The sequence below is a fragment of the Chrysemys picta genome, chromosome 24 (genome assembly GCF_011386835.1).
Source record: "Chrysemys picta bellii isolate R12L10 chromosome 24, ASM1138683v2, whole genome shotgun sequence".
NCBI lineage: Eukaryota > Metazoa > Chordata > Testudines > Emydidae > Chrysemys > Chrysemys picta.
Genome location: NC_088814.1, coordinates 7,838,073 through 7,857,749, shown reverse-complemented (window position 1 = coordinate 7,857,749; position 19,677 = coordinate 7,838,073). Strand labels below are relative to the sequence as shown.

The 19,677-nt window shown below is 55.2% G+C and overlaps 1 protein-coding gene across 5 annotated transcripts in view; it reads left to right on the top strand.

Annotated features, from left to right (window-relative positions):
- The first annotated feature begins 7,968 nt into the window (after positions 1–7,968).
- HDAC5 (histone deacetylase 5) overlaps positions 7,969–19,677 on the top strand; it is a 101,070-nt gene continuing 89,361 nt past the window's right edge. Inside the window, exon 1 of one of the 5 annotated variants that reach the window (XM_042857123.2) lies at positions 7,969–8,180. The gene's annotated coding sequence lies outside the window, so the exon portion shown is untranslated. The remainder of the gene's footprint in view (positions 8,181–19,677) is intronic. The other 4 variants (XM_008162650.4, XM_008162649.4, XM_008162651.4 and 1 more) reach the window with 4 other exon arrangements.

Here is a 19,677-nt window from a genome sequence, read left to right as displayed (position 1 = left end):
TTCCACTCGTCTTGAGGGGACTGACGCCGGATTCCGCTAGTCCTTGGGAACGGTTCATGAATGACTCACCTGAAACTGAGGCTTGTGATTCATCCCTCCGCTGGGTTTTCGAAAGCAGCCCCCTCCCCTGCACACACGCACTCACCAAGGTAAATACATCATGCGGGCTCAGCGCGCTGCTCACACAAAACAGGCCTGTCATCTGCTTCTCTCCTTCCTTGTTCCTTGAGCTTAACCCTTTGCCGGCGTTGCTTCCAAAAAATGCAGCGATGCGTTTCTTGCGCTCCCTGGAGCTGCACTAGTCACACTCCACAGGATGGACCCCCCTCTTTGTGGGAGTGCACCGGAGAATTTGTTTCTGCACCAAAGTAATGCAAAACGAGTCCCGGGCCTGCTTTTCCATCACCCTGCACCTGGTGCAGTGCGTTACGTCGGTGCAAAGTGCAGGCAGATTGGTCCAGCCCTTGTAGTGCGTTAGATCTGTTTTGCACCGCAAGGCAGAGGCGAATAAGGTCGTGCTGCCAGCCTGAGGCTGGGCCTGCGCTAACGTGACTTATCGAGTAAGCAGGACCAGTGCACGCCCGGGTTTGTATCAGTGCAGTGCGTCTACATTACGGATTGCACTGGCCTAGCTCCAGCAGGGTAACCAGTTTCCCTAGACAAGCCCGTATACGCTTGGGCTCCCTCCTGCAGCACCAGGAGGATACATGAAAATGCCTGGCAGTTACCCTACACTGCTCCACCGTCGGTCGCAAAGCACCATGCAAAGTGAGTAACATTTTCCCCATTTGGGCACAGGGAAACTGAGACAGGGAAAAGTCAGGGCCCGGATTTTCATAAGTGGCCACAATTATTATTATTTGCGGCGCCTTGATTTTTGGGCACCCCACGCCCTGGGGCCTGGTTTTCAGGGGCGCTGAAGTGAATGGGAGCCGAGGCTTTTGAACTTCTAAAGAAAGACTTGATTCCAGCTTTGGGGCCCAGAGCCAGGGCAGGATGGGGGAAGCCTTCTTATTTCATCCCTGGTGCACCCAGCTGTAGTGCCCAGTCACCCTTGCTGCTGGTTTTCATGTTCCTCCCGGTGTCAAACACCTGCGCTAGTTCCTACACCTTCCTCTGATGCTGGTGCTGGAGACAGGACAGCACCTGGATGGAGCTCTGGTTTGATCTAGTGCAACCCGATCTCCTTCCATGGATCCCCTGGTTTGCATCCCCAGAAAATAGAGGGTTAGAAAGTCAAGCTGTGGGTCGGTGCTGAAAGGCGAGGCCAGCTGCCAGGGTGAAGAAGATCCTAGCAAATGCTGCATCACCATGGAGACCTCCTTCCATCCAGCACTTACGGCCCAGCGCATCAATGGGGTAGCTGCAGCCGGTCAGCTGTCACCTCGTGGCTCCCCCCACATTGCATGGACTCCTCCCACATTTCTTCAGACCGCACCCCTCTGCCCTTTGAAGAGAAGGGGTCCGATCCTGCTCCCATGGAAATCAGCTGGAAGATTCCCATTGACTTCAGCGGGGCCAGATCTGTGTTTGTAAGTTGGCCTGGGGACATGAGGCCGGATAGGAAGGTTTAGCCTCTGCGTGGAATTGGAAGACAGGCCCTGTAGGAAGTTGCTACACTCTATGTCTTGCAAGCCACAGGAGGCGATAATCTTATATCGTCTGAGGATTTTAACCCTTTCTGCATCATTTTACTACAATGGACACCTACGGCCCATGACCCACAGAGCTGGCAGGTTTGGTGTCGTTACCATAGTCATTGTAGACAGTTTCCCACTGTAGACTCCAAGCCGGGAAATACACCAGAGAGACTGACTTTGCTATAAACAGCTAGGGTTTCCAAAAGAGCCTAAGGGATTTAGACACCTCTTGACAGTCAATGGGATTTGGGCCCCTCGCCTCTAAGAAAATTCCAGCCTTTAAATAGAATGTATTTTCAAGTTGGGTTTCTCTGTCCTGGAAAAGCAGGCAGAAAGAAAGGCTACCTGGGAATTTCACAGTGAATGGAGAATGTGGTGTGTAGTATTGACACTGGAACGGGGCCAAGTGGTTGATATTTTCCCCAGCGCATCTCTGAAACATTTGAAAACCATCTGCCAGCCTCAGATTTGCAGCCTGCCCACAGAAACTTCACCTCACACGCCTCATCCTCTCTCTGGGGCTACATCGCAGCTTCTTAGGGCCAAGAGCCTGGGAGAGCAAGCATCTGATCCCAGACTGGCCCAGTGTCATAGAATATCAGGGTTGAAAGGGACCTCAGGAGATATCTAGTCCAACCCCCTGCTCAAAGCAGGACCAATCCCCAGACAGATTTTGACCCCAGTTCCCTAAATGGCCCCCTCAAGGATTGAACTCACAACCCTGGGTTTAGCAGGCCAATGCTCAAACCACTGAGCTATCCCTCCCTCCCTTGGACACTTCATGTGGTAGGGAGTTCCACAGGCTAATCATAGAGTCATCGAGTGTGAAGCCAGACGAGACACCAGATCTTCTCATCTGACCACCCAGCAACCCAAACTAGACCGAAGTATCATAGCCCACAGGAAATGAAACTACGGTGTGCTACAGGCAGAAATAGGAGGGACCAAGGTGCTCCCAAGTGCAGGCAGTTGATTGAGCTAGCCTGAGATGATCCTGGCAAGCAACCTGCACCCCATGCTGCCGAGGAAGGCGAAAAATGTGTTCATGGATCCCTTTGTGCGGCTCGGAGCTTGCTGTGTTTTACCACGCATGGCAATTAGGGGGATAGAGAAACCCACTTGGGGAACAAAGGGCCAAAACTCAGGGACAAACCACTGGCTTACAGCATCTCCAAGCACCCCACAGCCTTATAACCGTGCCCCCGCTGGGCCAAATTCGCTTCTGGTGTGAACAGCTTCACGGACTGCATCAACTGAGGCAGCCGAGAATTTGGCCCTCGAGGCAGTACGCGTGGATCTCTTCCCCCACACCTGATGTTCCAACACTGCCGAGTGTGTTGGCCTGCTAAATAACATGACTAGAGTCTAGCACCTCGGAAAATAGGCAAATAGGGAAATCCAGCCCGGGGTCCATCCAATCCAATGCCAGCAGCTTCCTAGGGAGCTGCGAGAACCCCTGCAGGAGGCAATTATGGGATAACCGACCCCAAGGAACGTTTCCTCCTGACCCCATCAGGATGACGGATGCCCTGACGCAGGAGGGTTTATAGCTCTTCCCAAATTCTTGGGGCTGGATTCTTCTTGAGACACGCTAGCCATGTAAAGGGGCCTTCAAGTGGCGATAGATGGGATTGTAGATCTCTGTGTGGGGAGTTGGCGCTGCTTTCTGCCAGGGGAGAGCTCCCCCCCAGCTGGGGAATTCTCAGCTGGCCAGCTATGGTTCTAGGCTGGTTCCTTTTTGCCACTGCAGAACTGAATCTGGGCCTGCATCTCAACCTCGAGCCAGGTTAAAAAAAGATTTCCGCTGCCTTTCACTGCTTGGGCACATGGAACCCGCGGCCAAAAATCTACCGACGCCTTGGAGGATCTGGGCTGGCAGCTGCTTTTGAAAATGGGACTAAGTTATGCAGGTGTAGAGATGGGGCGTCCACCCCACCCCAGGCCTGAGCAGGTTGGAAAGGGAGAGCAGGGGCAGGCTTGGCTTGTATAAAGCCAGGAAGCTGAGAGCAAGAAGGGGCTGTTGCAGAGAAGAGCTCTGCTCTCACTCCCTAGGGAGAAGGAGGAATTCTCAGGGAGCGTAAACCCTGGGATCCTGCCCTGAACTGCAGGCCGGGTCTTTGCAGCAGCTCAGCCTGTGGTGCACGGGGAGGCCAGAGCACTTGTGGTGGGCGCTGACTCTGAGCCCTTGGGTGCTCCGCAGGTGAGCGAGGCCTCTTAGTACCCTGCGCACAGCATGCTGACTTTGCCTGTCGCTGTCTGAGCCGGGAGCGCGGTGGCCTGGCTTCCCTCTGCTCCAGACGCCGGGGTTATTTCTAATGTGCTGTTTGCCCAGTTGGCTTTCATAGTAAATTGATTACAGAGCTTCAGGCTGGGCCGAACTCCTCTGCCAAGATATTACAACCTGCAAAAGAGTCCAAGCGTGTGTCAGAGCTTGGCGCTTCTCCACTGGCTTCCGGGGCAGACAGGGTCAAAGTGGAACCCAGATTGTCTTTGTAAAAACTCTGAGGTTTAGACTTAAAAAAAAAAAAATCCAGACGAAACAAACCTACCCTGAGATATCTGCATCTCAAACATTGGGCTAATGCACCAAAAGCCAAGTCTCCTCTCCCTTGAGCTCAAGGAGAAGTTCCTTTGTGTTGTCAGTATAGGGCCTATGACACACAGGTAAGAAGTTCTGATTCCATCTAGTAGAGGGCAGGGCTCTCTCTCTGACCCCCCCACCCCTCGACAGAGTATTATCCCCATTTTGCAGATGAGGAAACCAAAGCACAAAGCGTTCAAGTGACTTGTCTGAGACTGTACAGCAAATCTGTGGTGGTAGAGATGAGACTGGTCCTTCAGGAGTTCCCAGGCCACTAGTCAACACTGCTGCCACATTACTCTATTCTCCAAGGGGCCTGAAGATCTGAGTGCCCGGGATATAGAGAGACAAGCTGCCATTGCTGTCTCTGAAGAATCAGGGCATGGTCCTCTCCCTCCCGCCCAAGAAGACAAGCTGGAGCGGGGGGTGAGGATCAAGCACCGGGTCCCCTTTGGTGAAGCAGGGGTGGGGGTGTCACGGAGTGTGGGGGGACACAAGGCCCTGCATCTCCGCCTTCCTGCGATTCACCATGACTCTCAGCCAGCCAGTAAAGCAGAAGGTTTATTTAGACGACAGGAACACAGTCCAAGACAGGTCTCGCAGGCACAGACAACAGGACCCCCCTCAGTTAGGTCCATCTTGGGCTCCCAGGGCCATCTCACCAGCCAGCTTCTGAAACTCTCCCTTCAGCGACCCCTCCCACAGCCTTTGTTCAGTTTCCCTGGGCAAAGGTGTCACCTGGCCTCTAACCCCTTCCTGGGTTCTCATGTTACATGCTCAGGTATTCTCCATCCATCAGTCTCCCGTCCCCCAATGCAGACTATCCTAGCCACACTCCCCTGTCAGCATTCACAGACCACAGTAAGAACAGTCCCAGTTCGTCACAGGGGGTCTGTTGGGAAGCTGATCAGCTCCCTGATTCTCCTCCCAGTTCGAGTGTAGTGCCACCTTGGGGTTGCTCTAACTTACACCCACTAGCAACGGTCCCCAAGAGACCATCTGCCAGCAGAGCATAGCGGGAGCACAACACGCTCTGCCTGCTCCTCTTCCTCGCCCCTTGCGCTGATCTATAATCTATACCCCTGAGCCTGCCATGAGCGATCTGGGAGCAGGTCAAGCTGCAGGATCGGGGCCAGAGTTCCTAACGCCTGAGACTGTAGGTAATTAAAAGCAAGACAATTTTTAAAACCCAAGTTATCGGCCATTCCTTGTGCTCTGTGTTTACCTGACACATGTCTTGCATCCTGGTTTTCAAGGCGGCAAGTCGGTTTCGCTTTCGCCCAGAGTCGCATTCATTTTCGGGTTCTCAGGGCTGCAATTGCTGGGGTTCAGACATTCATTTGTTTAAAAGCAACTGGCTGCGCTAGTTGTCGGGATTTTTCTTTGAATCGTGGAACGGAAGCCCGGGACACATTTGATTTTGGAGCTAAGTTCAAGTTGAGGGCACGCCTTTAATATTAAGTTGTCTTCAGCTGGACAATGCAGGTGCACAAAGTTAAGCGAGTGTGTGCAGGATCGGGGCCCAGGACTGTCATGTTTTCACTTCCTTTGCACTCATTTTGCCGGGGTGACAGAAAATGGGGAAGTGGGCTCTGTTCTCTGCAGGATCAAGCCCTTAAATTGCATAAGTAGCATCTTGGGGATTGCCGGAAAAGAGAGACAAATGTATAAAAAGCAACCAGGCCTCATTCAAGATGGCTTGGCGGTAGGGTGACCAGATGTCCCGATTTTATAGGGACAGTCCCGATTTTGGGGTCTTTTTCTTATATAGGCTCCTCTTACCCCCCACCCCGTGTCCTGATTTTTCACATTTGCTGTCTGGTTGCCCTATTTAGAGGAGCGTTAATTGGTGCATAAGGAGTGTGGGCCGGATTCTGCTCTCTTCCAGAATGACTCTGGATTTACATCTGGCCTCACTCTGGATTCGCTTGGGTGTAAGTGAGATCATACTCTCTCACTTTCTGTATCCTAGAGCTGGGAGCGCTGCCTTACCGTGAAAGTTGCCTACCACGTCCCATTAGAATCCCCTGTTCCCAGTTGCTTAAAACTTTGCCAAATGTTAACGGGTGGGGACGATGTTTTCCATGCCAAGTATCGACCTCAGGCTGAATTTTTCTGGAAAGTTTCACCGAAAACGGTTCAGCCCTTTCACAGAATGAGAACAGGGGAGAAGCAATTGTTTTGCGCATGTTACAAAACCTCTTGCAACCATTTCTTCAAGAAGCTCTAGGGCCTCCACGCTTTGGAGCATGGATTTGAAATTTGGCAGGAGGGCGAGGGTGGAGTCAGGCCTGTGCCTTTTGCCAGCTCTGTGAAAATGTGCCCACAGTTGGCCAAGTTATAAGCCTCGGCAAAAATTAAATTTGCACATGCTCAGTAGAGACTTGTTAGAGCTCGGGTGATAAATTCTGCCAAAGATGACATCTGCACTGAGCATGCTCCATCCCCCCCACTGCTCCTATGTGTGACCAGATTGTGCATGTGCCATCTCCACAGAGCAATTTAGCATGCTCCAGGCCAGGACTGCAGGGACCAAGCAGACTTTCCCGTGCGATTGCTATGTCTGGCTGCCAGGGATTGCTGCAACACCAGGTGATGGCCGGGGGGCTCTGCTCTCAGTGCTCCCCCGGCTGGAGCCCAGGCAGCCTGGAAGAGAAGGAGGGAGGTGAAGGCTGATTGGGATGCCTGAGGCTGAGGATGGGGAGGGGATGTGAAAAGGGATTGCAGGAGCCAGAGGTGGGGAGGAGTGGAGGGAAGGGGGAGGATATGGGTGCAGAAGAGGGGGACAGGAGCTGGGCAAGGGAGTAGATAGGAGAAGGGAGGGTGGGGGCAGGAGCCAGGGAGGAGGGACTAGTGGCAGAGGGGGATGGGACAGGCCAGAGGCACAGGGGCAGGTTGGTCTAAACCGCTAGAGCACACTCCGGCTCCCTAACCTGAAACTGAACCCAGGAGTCCTGAGTCTCCACATTCCTCTGCTGCCCGCAGGTAGCCGTGAAACCCACCGGCCCAAGGCGTCTCAAACTGGGCACCCAAAATGAGTGGACGCTTTTGCCAAACGTTGGCCCGTTGTGTCTCAGTGCCTCAGTTTCCCATCATGTAAAATGGGGATCGTGGGCCCTCTCACAGGGGTGTTGTGAAGCTAAATTCACACGTGTCCGTGACCCGCTCAGATCACTGCGGCGAGCAGAGGAACACCCCAGAAGAAATTGACGCTGCATTCAGCACGGGGTTTGGGTGGCGTGCGGTAGATAAGGCCTGGGGCTGCATATTGACCGCGGAGGAAAAGCAATATGGAATAACTGCGTGAGTCAGGGACTGAAGGGCTGCGTGAGCCTGTCATTAACGCCTGGGATCGGAAAGCAGAGGCACAAGGGGGCCCAATCCAGGTTCCCCGGGGACCGGCATTCACGGCATGTGCTAACGTTTGAGCGCTGGGCTTTGCAACCTCTGTTCACATCCTTCCCTGGCGGGGCCACCCTGCAGCCAGGCCTAAAACTGGGGCTTGCCCCACCCGGCTCCAGCCCTGAAAATCACACCCCCTGCCCCCCCCCCCCATCTTCCTCTGGCCCTTTAAGACAGTGTCGGTGACGCGCCTTCCTTCTTTGAGGCCACGCCCCACGGGGACCAGGCAAAGGAGGGGGGAGGAGGAGAGTGGTGATGGTGGTTGGGGGGGGGAGGGAGGCTATTTTTAGCCCAGGGTTCCGTCACGTGACGGCGAGTGACGTCACCGAATGTTGTTGTTGGTGGTGGGGAGAGAGGGAGTGAGCAGAGCCAGCTGCAAAGATGGAGGAGAGGAGGAGCAGGAGCTGGTGGTGAAGGAGCAGGAGCGGGGGGCAGCCAGATCCCTGGCATAGGTGGGGCAGAGCCAGGGGGCACCAAGCCAGGCTGGGCCCAGCTGCAGCCACCACCCCCCCGCACCCCGCCCCGTGCAGCAGCAGCGTGAATCTCAGCAGCTGCAGGTAAGGGAGGGGCCCGTCCACCCAGGGACACCGTGCACCAGCCTCTCCCGGGCTCCTGCACCATGCCAGCGTCCGGGAGAAGGGGAGCCGGCCCGGCGGCTGCATGCGGTGCTCCTGACACCGGGGAGGGGTGCAGGGGGCAGCCCTTCTCCCCCATCCCCCCCCCAGAACAGGCTTTCCACCTGCTGCAGGGAAAGAGGGGGAAGCCATACCTGTGACAGGTAACCTACCTGTGCATGCCCAGAGGAGCAGGGGAGGGGAGGAGGTGGGGGTGTCCAGCAGCTGTTGGTGGCTCAGGGCTTTGTTAGGGAATGTTGCAGGGAGAGGAAGCGATAGGAGATGGGGGGCGAATTGGGCTGGGCTGGGCAGGGGGAGGTGGTGGAGACAGGCACCGCCTGCCTGGTGCATTAGCAAGGTGTGTGCACCCTTGGGTTGGTGTTGCTAATGAACCCTGCTGCTAGAGATGCCCTGTCCTTCCCTTGGACGGGTACAAGTCTTTGTAGGGTGTGTGTGTGTGTGGGGGGGGGGGGATCCAGGCACCTAGGTGTGCAGAGGCTGCCAGGACAGGCAGTGGAACAAAAGGCAGAGACTGGATGGTTATGAAACGGCAGCGCAGAATGCCCAGGCTGCCTGCATGTATGCGGGGGGGGGGACCCAGCGCAGGGGGGTTGGCATCAGGAACGTAGCCTCCTGTTTAGACGGTGCCTTTCATCAGGACTGGCTGAGCTCCAGTTTGTGTTGTGTGTGTGTGTCTGGTAGGTCGCCGCGATCGGAGGATGTGCTTGGGGGTGTGAGACAGGGTGTGTGCGCCAATCACACCACACTCATTGGAAGCAAATCGGGGCCCATGGGCAGCAGTGCTTGGGGGTCAGGGTGGTGGGGTGATTTTCCCCCCGGGGCCTTTAAAGGGGGGTCGTTCTGGAGCTCCCCAAGAGAGTGCATGCTCCCCTTGGTCTGCATCCCCTTAACGGTGCCTGGCCTTTGCTGCTTGTGGGGTGCAACCCTGCCTCCACCCCCTGGATCCCTTTCTCTGGAAACCTGGGGCTTAAACTTTGTGCCGTGGAGACCAAGGGGAGGCGAAGCCAGTTCGGATGCATGAACGCCCCCTGCCCCAAATCCCCATTATTTCGAATCGAGATCTCGTCTCTTGACTTCAGGCTTCGGCGCTTCGTTTCCCCGTCGCTGGTTGGACCGTCAGGGCTGGGGTGGGAGAAGGAAAACGTGTGTCTTATTGCCCGTGAGACAAAGGTTTGCTGATGCCTCGTACTGCACGCTAGCCGTGTGCTATAAATACTAAGCGGGGTGGGGGTGGGGGTGCATGCAGGGGGAATGAAAAGGTTCCCGAGCAGCAGCTTCTCTTAAATAATTTATCCTTCCTACTTGCATCCTTTGGAGGAGGACCGTCTGGAATATTGCAGCGCTCGTAGCCTCATTGCCGGGCGATGGGTTTTGTTTGCGTGGTCCCTGGACCGTTCTGCTGTTCGGAGCTAGACGGTTTGCCTGCTGAGGCTGGGGACGGACGGACGCTGGGATGTGTGTGGGATTCACTCCCCGCCCTGCTTTCCTTCTCCATCTGTCCCTTGTTATCCTTGCAGGTGACCTGCAAAATGGGGCCATGGCGGGAAAACGGGCTTGCTAATGGATTGTCTGTGTGTGCCGTTCGGCTCGCCGGGCCCAGCACGCCCCGGTGCTGCAAATGGTGAGCCACATTCTGCTCTTGGCCACGCCGGTGTAAATCCGCAGTAACGCTGTTGACTTCAGCGGGGTTGCTGTGGATGGATGCGGGTGTAGCTGAGAGCAGAACCTAGGCCGCGAGCTGGGCTGCACGGTGCAATACGCAGTCTGGTGGTGATTGTGAAGGACCCCGGCAAGATCAGAGAGGTTAGAGCTGAGAGATTGGTCCGGTGCCATCCTGCCCATGGGGGAATGGACGACGGGACTCCCCGCTCTTCCCTTGGAGAGGTCTTTCCATGCCCTCACGTAGCTTGCTGCTGGGAAATATTTCCTAGTATTCATCCTTGTTTTTTTTTCCCCTCTCCGTTCCTGTCCTCCTTGCGTAATAAGTAATGCCTCCTCCCTGTGTGCTTACACCCTTTCGGATGTCTGCGGAGCGTTACTATTTCTGTCTGCCCATTGTTTAACTCTTTAAACCTTTCCTCCCAAGTCAGAGCCCTTCGCTCTCGGGGTTCACGCTGTGCCTAGGACGGGGTGTGATCTTCTAGATGCAGTCGCTCCTATCCGAGAGGAGGAGGGACAATGATTACAGAGGCCTCAACTGGGATCAGGGTCTCATTGTGTGCTGAGAGCTGGACCAACTGCGGGGAGGGATAGCTCAGTGGTTTGAGCATTGGCCTGCTAAACCCAGGGTTGTGAGTTCAATCCTTGAGGGGGCCATTTAGGGATTTGGGTCAAAAATCTGTCTGGGGCTTGGTCCTGCTTTGAGCAGCGGGTTGGACTGGATGATCTCCTGAGGTCCCTTCCAACCCTGAGATTCTATGAACTTATCATGAGACAGTCCCTGCTCAAAGGAGCATATGGTTTGAATGGGGACAAGGGGTGTGGAACACTAAGAGGAACATAAGGTTCCAAAAACAGCGTTGAGAAGGGAGTTTGGTCTAGTGGTTTGAGCAGGGGGGCTTGGCAAGTGGGACTCCTGGCTTCTAGCCCTAGCTCTGGGAGGAGAGAGGAATTGGGTGGGTTAGAACGAGGGTGAACAGGACTCTTGCTTTATATTTCTGTAATTCAGACAGAAATTAATTCAGGGAAGTCCTATGGCCTGTGTGATACAGAAGGTCAGACCAGATGATCACAGTAATCCCTTCTGGCTTTATAGATGAAACATTTGCTAGTCCCAAGAGTTCAAAAATCACAAGATGGGCATAATAAATCTCATGACTTTTTTTTTTAAATTTAATTTTATTTATTTAAAATTTTTTTAATGTGAGATTCTTCTGAGTTGACTTCTGGTGCAGCTTTGTGTTTTCAAGCTTTTCTTTGCAACCATGAGGAGCAGAGAATTTTTGAGGTAGACGAAGGCTGTGAGATGCTCCTCCCGGAATCACACGACGGCTTTTAAGAAAAAAGCCACAGGTCGCAAGACGTGCAGGAGAGTCACAAGCGTTGGCAGGGCTGTGTGCTCTTAACTACGAGCCTGGCCCAGAGCCCACTGATGTTAACGGAAAGGGTCCCGTTGATTTCAGTGGGCGTTCGATTCAGTTAAGGTGAGCAGATGTCCCAATTTATAGGGACAGCCCTGATATTCGGGGCTCTGTCTTATATAGGCTCCTATTATCCCCCCACTCCCTGTCCTGATTTTTCACACTTGCTCTCTGGTCACCCTAGCTTCAGTCCCACTGACCGGACTTTCCAAAGCTCTCAGCCCCCATTGTCTAAATGGGAACATCTGGTTGCTGAGTATTCTGGCGGATCCATCCCCACAGCGTCTGCTTCGGAGGAAAATCCATGTCCGAGGCAGTTGCTTTACATTATTATCCTCAGGGGGGTTCCAGTTCCCTTTTTTTTAATGTTTACAGGCCACCTCTTCTTGGTACACCATGGTTACCCTTTGACGGGGCTCCCTAAAGACCTCCCTTTATCCCATCTCCGATCCAAGCTGCTGTGGGGCATGAGAGCCTCTCACGAGAGATTCAGCAGGAGAAATATTACTCGTTATGAGCCTTCTTGCTGTAGCACTTTGGAGCCGTGGTCATGGACCACGACCCGTCCTGCTTGGCGCTGGACAAAACACTGAATGAAGAGACAGCTCCAGTCCCAAGGCACTTACTAACCTTGGCCCAAATTCAGATCTTCCCTGGGTTGTCTCGAAATTTGACCGAAATCTGCAGCCTCCGATCTTAAATGTTGTAGCTAATTTTGGAATCGTGATTTTTTTGGCAGCCAGATCCCTTCGGTGGCTTTGAAAATCGGAGCCTTATTTGTTGTCCTTTTAGTATTGCCACGCTTGAAAATTAGGCTCCGGGCTGCAGGCCGGGCCTGTGCGCGGCTCGGTATTCAAAGCTTTGGCCCAGCGGATTTCTGATCCGATCAGAGGGGATTTGATTTCAGGAAGGGCCTTTCCTGATTAATTATGTAGCGAGCACTCAGAAAGGATCCACAGGTTCTGTGCTGCTGTATGTACAGAGATTCTAAATGCAGCTGATTCTGGGGTGGGGGAGGAAATAGCAGCTAGTGCATGGAGGGTAAACTTTGTCTAAGCAGACTGGAGCAGGGCCATAGGCCCATGAGCTCTTGCGGTGCAGAGAGGACTTATTAAAAAGATCCACCCATGGAACTCAGTGGGTTTTACTCTCCTCTCTCTCAGGCTGCTTTTCTGACTTACAAGGGTCTAAATGAGAGAAGATTAAGGCCCACTTGATCTATGATTTGTAGCGTCTAGAAGTCCCTGCTGAGATCCGGGCTGCGTTGTACTCACACATCATAAGAGACAGGCGCTAACTGTCTAATACACAAGGCAAAGGAAGAATTATCTCCATTTTACTGTTGCGACACTGAGGCGCTAAGGGACTTGCCCGAGGTCACCCAGGGAGTGTGTGGCAGAGCAGATCTCCCAAGTTGCAATGCAGAGCTTAACCCCCAGACACTCCCTCTCCAGGAAGGGTGTGCGTTGGAGACAGGCCTGTTCGGATTTGAAGCTGTGATTCCAGGGAGCATTTAATGAAATCCCAGTGCTGTGGTTGTACCAACCCTGGCTACGAAGCCATCTCGAAAATACAGCGATGCTCCATGGTTGTGTCTGTGACTCCTACCGAATGTGCGCAGTTGCCTAGAGAAAAGATGGGGCTGGTGGTTTTTGTTTTAAGCCGTCTGCCCTGGAAGCTCATCTGAGCATCCGGCTGGACTTTTTCCTTCTCACCCATCGTCCTCAGTCATCCGGATCCGGCCTGCAGAATCGTTCCCTCGGTGACACCTGTGTGGCCCTGCTGTCTCCAAGTGCCACCGGAACTGGAACTTGGTTAATGGATTCCGCTGCTGACGTGGGAGTCTGAGCTGAATTCAGCTCATTGTCTCATAGCTCTGCGAGGCGAGTGTGAATGAGAAGCGTTGGCGGCTACCATCAATCGGTCTGACTGTGATATGAGCCGCTCCGTAGGGTAGGAGGGGGCTGGTTTCTTTACACCATCGTTTCTGGGAGCAGAACCGCGCTTTAAGGGGCTGCTAGACCCCGTGTGGGCTGGATTTCAGGATTGTGGCTCCTACAGGCCAGTGTAGCAATGAGGTACAGGCTTGGACATCAAGGCCTTTTCTTGTGGGATGAGGTGGGGAAGATATTTGGCCAAGCCCCCGGAGTTATTCCCCTTGGGCCAGATCTCCAGCGCGGAATAGCTCCAGTCTGTTCTTTACCTGCCATGGGAGCCGGGCAGGGGGCTGCGTGATCTAGTGAGTAGAATTGGGGATCAGTGAATCTGGTACCAGCTCTGCCACTGAGCTGTCGGGTGACCTTGGGCAAGTCACTTCCCGGCTCTGTGCCTCTGTTTCCCCTCCCACCTGGTGTATTTAGACTGTAAGGCCTGGTCTACACGTTCCCAGCATAGCTGGGTGGGTTAGAGATGGGATTCTTACATAGCGGTGCTGATAGAAGCCCGGCTGTGGACAGTTCTATCCATATAAAAGCCCTGGCAGCCCAGTGAAGCCGGCCAAGGGAAACTGGCTAGTGTTCCAGTCGGTTTCCCTTAGCAGCTTTCCAGGGGGAAGCTGGCTGGAGTTTGTCAGTTTCCTTCTGCAAGCTGTTTATGTAGCCCACCGGGGAGTCCTTTTGTGGTCCCTCCAGGTGCCTGGCCCATGGGGGATCTGAGTCTGTGACAGCCCCAGATCTAGGAGGATTGGTTCCTTAGCTGTAGCAGTTTGTGCTTTTAGCTCTGGAAGTCTCCAGTTAAATCCCCCACGTGCTGGCCAAGATCCCCACATCACATAGGGATGGGTCTGTGCTATCCACTGCAATGCATAGGGAGCCTGCTAAACGGCAAAGAAACTGGCTAGAAGACCAAGTGGGTTTTCCCTCTGCAGGCCTCCTGGGTGAAAGGCCCTCCTGGCGCTTGTGGCTTCTGATAACCCTGGCACGTTAGTCAGGAGAGCAGTCAATCGGGGAGTGCTGCAGCCAGGGTTGTACCAGCAAAACTGGGAGCAGAACGTGCCTCAGTTACTTGCAGCAGCAGGACTCGGGTGCCACCCGCCCGCGTGGGTCCAGAGTGGGGTTTGAACCCAGCAACTTCAGGGCTAAGATCACAAGCCTCTGCTGCACTGGCTGAAGGCAGAGCACCGTTAGCTTGCCGTTGCGGGAGACTTTTATCCTCTTTTGTGGACCGGCGTCGCAGAACGACTGGCCTTCGGGAAGGGTGCAGGTCATCTGTGACTGGTCAGCTGCTTGCCGGTTGCGGGGAGACGGTACCTGGGTCATACAAAGAGACAGACCCGGGGTGAGGGAGGGTCAGAACGGGGTAGGTGGAAGCTGTCCGAGAACAGAGGAGAGAGGAGCAGGAGGCCTGGAATCTGCAGGCAGGAGACCTGAGGTGACCTCGGGGAGAGAAGCGGGCTTGGCGCTCCCAGGGGGGATGGGGCCCTGCGAACGGGACCTTGTGGTTAATGACAATGGGGTGAGTGACCTGGGAACAACGACCTTTCAGTGGCATTGAAGAGATGCTGTGTGGTAACCTTGTCTTACGCTGGGGTTTGGGGAGGAACCGTGTTTAGCAGGAGGGCTCGGGGGCCTGTGGCACCGTGTGTGAACAAAGGGGTTTGAATTCGCTGCTAACACATTCCTCTGCGTGGGTGGCCGAAGGGGAAACCGAGGCAGGTTTTGCGTGCGCTGCCGAGGTCAGCGCCCATGTTGGAGGGTTTCCCCCGTAACGACCAGGCACTAGAGGGGCAAAGCCCCACATTCTCCTAGCACAGCTGTTCTCCACCGGGCCCATTCTGGGCACCTCTACACAGACGAAGGGATTTCCAGGTTTTTGTACTGTGCGGAGTAGCAGAACCCCCATCTCATTTAGCAATATGAGAAAGGCCGGATGGCCGTGATCTTCTGACCGGCTTGTGAACCCTTGGCCATAGGGGCAGGATCTCTTTCCTGTGAGCTCCGTTGGAGCTGCCCCAAGCACACCCTCCCATGCTGGGTTCTGCTCTTCGCCCCTCCCCTGCGGTCGAGCCCTATGGGTTGCCGGCTGTATTTGCTTTAGCACTCAACCATGCTGCGAAAACCACTGAGTTAGGCGGCCCTGCTTGTCCCATGACACGGCTAGAGCGTGGTCTGGCCTGGCGGTGAGCACGGGACCGGGTTGCCTCCCCGAGCCGTGCCACGGTGTGAAAGCGTGTAGGCAGGCCCAAGCCATGCGTGTAGGCAGGCTGAGACATGTTGGAACGGCCTGTGGGGGGGGGGGGGGGGAAAGGCGTGTCGGTCGGGGTGGTGCAGGTGGGACCAGAGATCCGGGAAATGGGGCGGCGGGGAAAGGAGCCGGGTGGGGAGGAGACCCAGACAGGCAGGTGAGGGGCAGGATGAGGCCAAGTCCCTGCCTGAGAACGCTCCTTTGAAACGCCGCTGCAGCCTGTTCGGTAGCTGTCCCGGGAGGAAGAAGGCGAGGTGCCAACACCCATCGGAGCTGTGAGCGCTCCGTGCCAGCCCCACCCTCCCTACCCCGGTGCCCTCTGAGCTGGGGAGTAGCGCCGGGGCAGAGCCCTGGACCCACCGCCCTGCTCCGGCCTTGGATCCGCAGGAAAGCTGGATGGCTCCAGCGATCCCGGTGTAACGAAAGCTGTGTGACCCCGGAGATCTGGTCAGCGCTTAAAATGCCCCAGCGAGGACGCTCCTGTGTGGCGTTAATCCACCTCGGCAAGAGGCGGTAGCTGCGTCGACGGGAGAAGCCCTCCCTTGCCCTAGCGCCGTCTCCGCCGAGGGTCCGGTCGGTGTTCCGGCAGCGTCAGGGGCGTGGCGTTTTCACCCCCCCCCGAGTGACGTATTTATACCGATATAGATCTGTCGTGTAGACCTGGTGGGTGCAGTTACACCGGTATAAAGGTGCTTACGTGAGTAGACCTATTCCTGTGTGGGAAGGGAAGGCAGCTATCCTGGTATAAGCCACCTTTATACTGGTATAACTGGGCCCGCAGTGGGGGCTATACTGGTGTAACTATGTCACCCGGCCTGAGCAGGCCTCCTTATTTTCCTGACTGTTCGGACACTAGAGGTGGGGAGTGGAGAGCTTGGCTCTCGTGTGCTTGCCATGGGCTGTTTCCCTGCCAGCGGCAATGGAGGCAACCTCTCAGCCCAGCTGCGCTTGGCCAGGCCTAGTGGTTACCGAACAAGAACAGGAGGCAGAACTGCCCAGCTCCTAATCCTGGCTGTGTCGCTCGTTCCCCTTGCACGGGTCACTTGGGGTCTGTTTAGTTTTGAAAGGCCTGCCACGCTTTCCGTCCGTGCGTGACCACCGCCGTTATACATCGAGATCTGGGGCTTGTGTCCGTGCCTGGGGCCAGCCGTGCCTCTGATGGGCCTCGTAGGTTTGGAGCTGCCTGACTTATTTCTAGTGAAATCAGGGCCTTTGTTTAACCTCGTTCTGCATCTCGTCTTCCCCCGTGCGTAAGACGAGGGTGGCCATCCTGCCTCTCTCCCGGGAGCAGGTGGGGCTTAACGAGCCCATGTTTGCACGGTGGCTCGAAGATGAGGCAGGCGGTGTGTCGTTGCCATCGGACGGAGACAATGGTCATTGTTTGTGGTACTGTAGCACCAAGAGGCTGCCTCCAGGATCAGGGCCTTCCTGTGCTGGACGCTGTTCCTACACCTAGTGGGAGGTAGTTTCTGCCACGAATGGCTTGCGAGACAAAAGGTGGGAGGGGGGGATACTGAGGCACGGCGTTGCTGTGACTTGTCCAAGGTCACCCAGCAGGTCAGACCCAGGAGTAGAATCCAGGTTTCCTGAGTCACGGGCAAGTGCCCTACCCACTAGACGGCACTGCCGCTGTGCAGCACAGTCCAGCATGTATGTTCCTGGCTGCTCCGTGCCCGTAGGCTCATGGGTATCGGGCAGCCTGGGAACCATTAGATCTAGCCCTGTGTCGCTGAAGCTGCGCGTACTGATTAGTCACTTTCCGCTCACTTGCTCTCTCGCCCCTGGGTGACAGTGCAGAGCCGGTGGCTTTATCTGTGTGTTCGCACCATCTCCCCCTCCCCAGGGTCACTAGGGTAGATTACAGCTATGGGACTGGAAAGGGGAGACCTGGGCCAACCCGCCTGTTGCTGAGTCATTACAGGACTGAGCATGTGTCTGCAGAGAACACAAGGGACGGACAATCACGCCCTGCCCCGAGGCGTGATCTCCTCTGGGTCCTCTGTCCTCCACCTCCATCTGACTCGGGTCAGGGAGCGCTCAGGACCCCTGCCGGGGGGCCGGTGTCAGCGCCGGAGACCTTGTGTGGCTTGGGTCCAAGCCCTGTCCGTCTGCAGTGCGGGCGGAGGTCGAGCTGCAGACCCGAGTCAGCAGGTCTGCGCGGTGCAGTGTGGACGCGTTAGCACCTGGATCTGGTAGCTGTAAAGCAAGTGCAGGCTTGGGAGCACCGAGTCCAGGAGCCCGGGTCCCACAGACCAGGGTTTTCAATGCCATGTAGACGAAACCTTAGCGGGAAGGCGACTCCCCACCCCGTTTTCCCCTCTCTGCCTGCTCTCCCCCGGTTAGCCAGGGGCCCTGTAAATGGTAAATTCCTGGCACTAGGAGCGATCAGAGCATCTCCCAAGGGCCTGGCTGTTGTCTCTGCCGCATGCTCTGAGCAGGCTGGGGTGGTACCAGATGAAGATGCTTTGCCCCCTCCATGAACGGAGCCTGGCTCCCTCTGAGGCCGGCTAACGTCAGCCCCGTTCCGCGTGTGGGGAAAACGAAGCCCAGAGAAGTGAAGCCGCTTGCCCCAAATCACCAAATGCGTTCACACCAGGAGCAGGAAGAGATCCCAGCCCCGGGCTCTAATCCCTGAGCCTTCTGCCTTCCTAAATGCTTGTGCCCACGGGCCGGCAGCCGCTTCATGACACTGGCAGTTATTAGCTGGGGGGGGAGATCTGTTTTTTTAATCTGGATCCGCTCTTGAGAGCGAGCAGCCGCTGACTGCCCAGCTCCAGTGTGTGTGGGCGGGCACTGCCTGTCTAGAGAGCCGTTCCCCTTGTCCGCCTGTTAACAGCTGATACCGAGCCGCAGAAGGTGAAAGGGACCAGCCTTGCTGAATCCCCCCTGTGATGATCCTTAGCCTCTCTATGGCACCCGTCACCCCGCAGAGCAGCTGTGAAATGCAGCCCCCTCTGGGTAGAGGGCAGCAGCCAATTCAGAGCATGCTACTCCGGCAGTGGGCAGGAAGAGAATTTGACCAAGGTTACTGGGGCAAACCCTGCCTCTCACAAAGTCTGCCGGGGGTATTTGAACCCCAGATGGAGCAGACAAGGACACTCGGTTTGTCTGCAGTGTTCGGGCTGTAGCCGGCTAAGACAGATGCTGCAAACGTTGGGACAGATTCTCAGGGGTGCAAATTGGCATCACAGCAGTGACTTCAATAGTGCCACAGTGATTTACGCGAGCTGAGGAGTTTTTTGCTTACACCTCTGTGCCAAGGCCGGCTGCTAGCGGTGTCTGGCACACGGCTGGCTGTGTAAAGTCTAAAGCACTTTCTATCTGAGCTGCAGTGTTTTCTAGGGCTTCATAGTAGCTTGGAAGATGCTTTAATCCGGAGAGCTTTCCTCAACTCTCCCTAAGTGAGAACCCTCCCCTGTGGCTTGCGGTTGGTCAGACACCTTCTCTGCATCACGCTTGGGAAGTCTTGAAATAGGCTTTGGGTGTCAGACAGGTCTCTGCCGCTGATGTCCTCAAGCCTACAAGCCAGCCCTGCTATTCCAGCTCCTTCCGCTCTTTGCAATCAATCTGTCCAGGCAAGAGACGCGTGCCGGGAGCGATGCCCTCCACCGCCCTGCCCCACGAGCATTTGCACCAAATCAAAGTGGTTGTGATCTGCACTCACTCAGCGCTGGGGCATGTGGCTACCCAAACTGCAGGGCAAACTCTGGTGTCTCCTGTGCAGAGTCAGGGATTGTGGCAGCTGCCCCCATCTACACCAGCTGAGGATCTGGTCCAGTAGCGTTAATAACAGATAACCATTTGTTCTCCTCTAGCGCTCTTCATCTGAGGATCTCAAAGCACTTCACAGACATACGGTAATTTGATTAAGCCTGACAACCTCGCTGTGGAGTAGGTCAGGGATTATATACAGCAGGTGTTCTGTAGAGGGGAGAGCATGTAGCAACTGTAGGCATTGGGACTTCCAGCTCTGCCACTGATTTGTTGTATGACCTTGGGCAAGTCACTTTGCCTTTCTGTATAATGGGGAGAAATGAGTGTGCTTCAGAGGGGGGATGTAAGGTTATTTTGTGCATGAATGCCAGTGAAGTGCTTTGAGAGCCTCTGATAGAAAGTGCAAGGTAAGTGTTCCTTGTGGCTCACTTCACCCAACACTG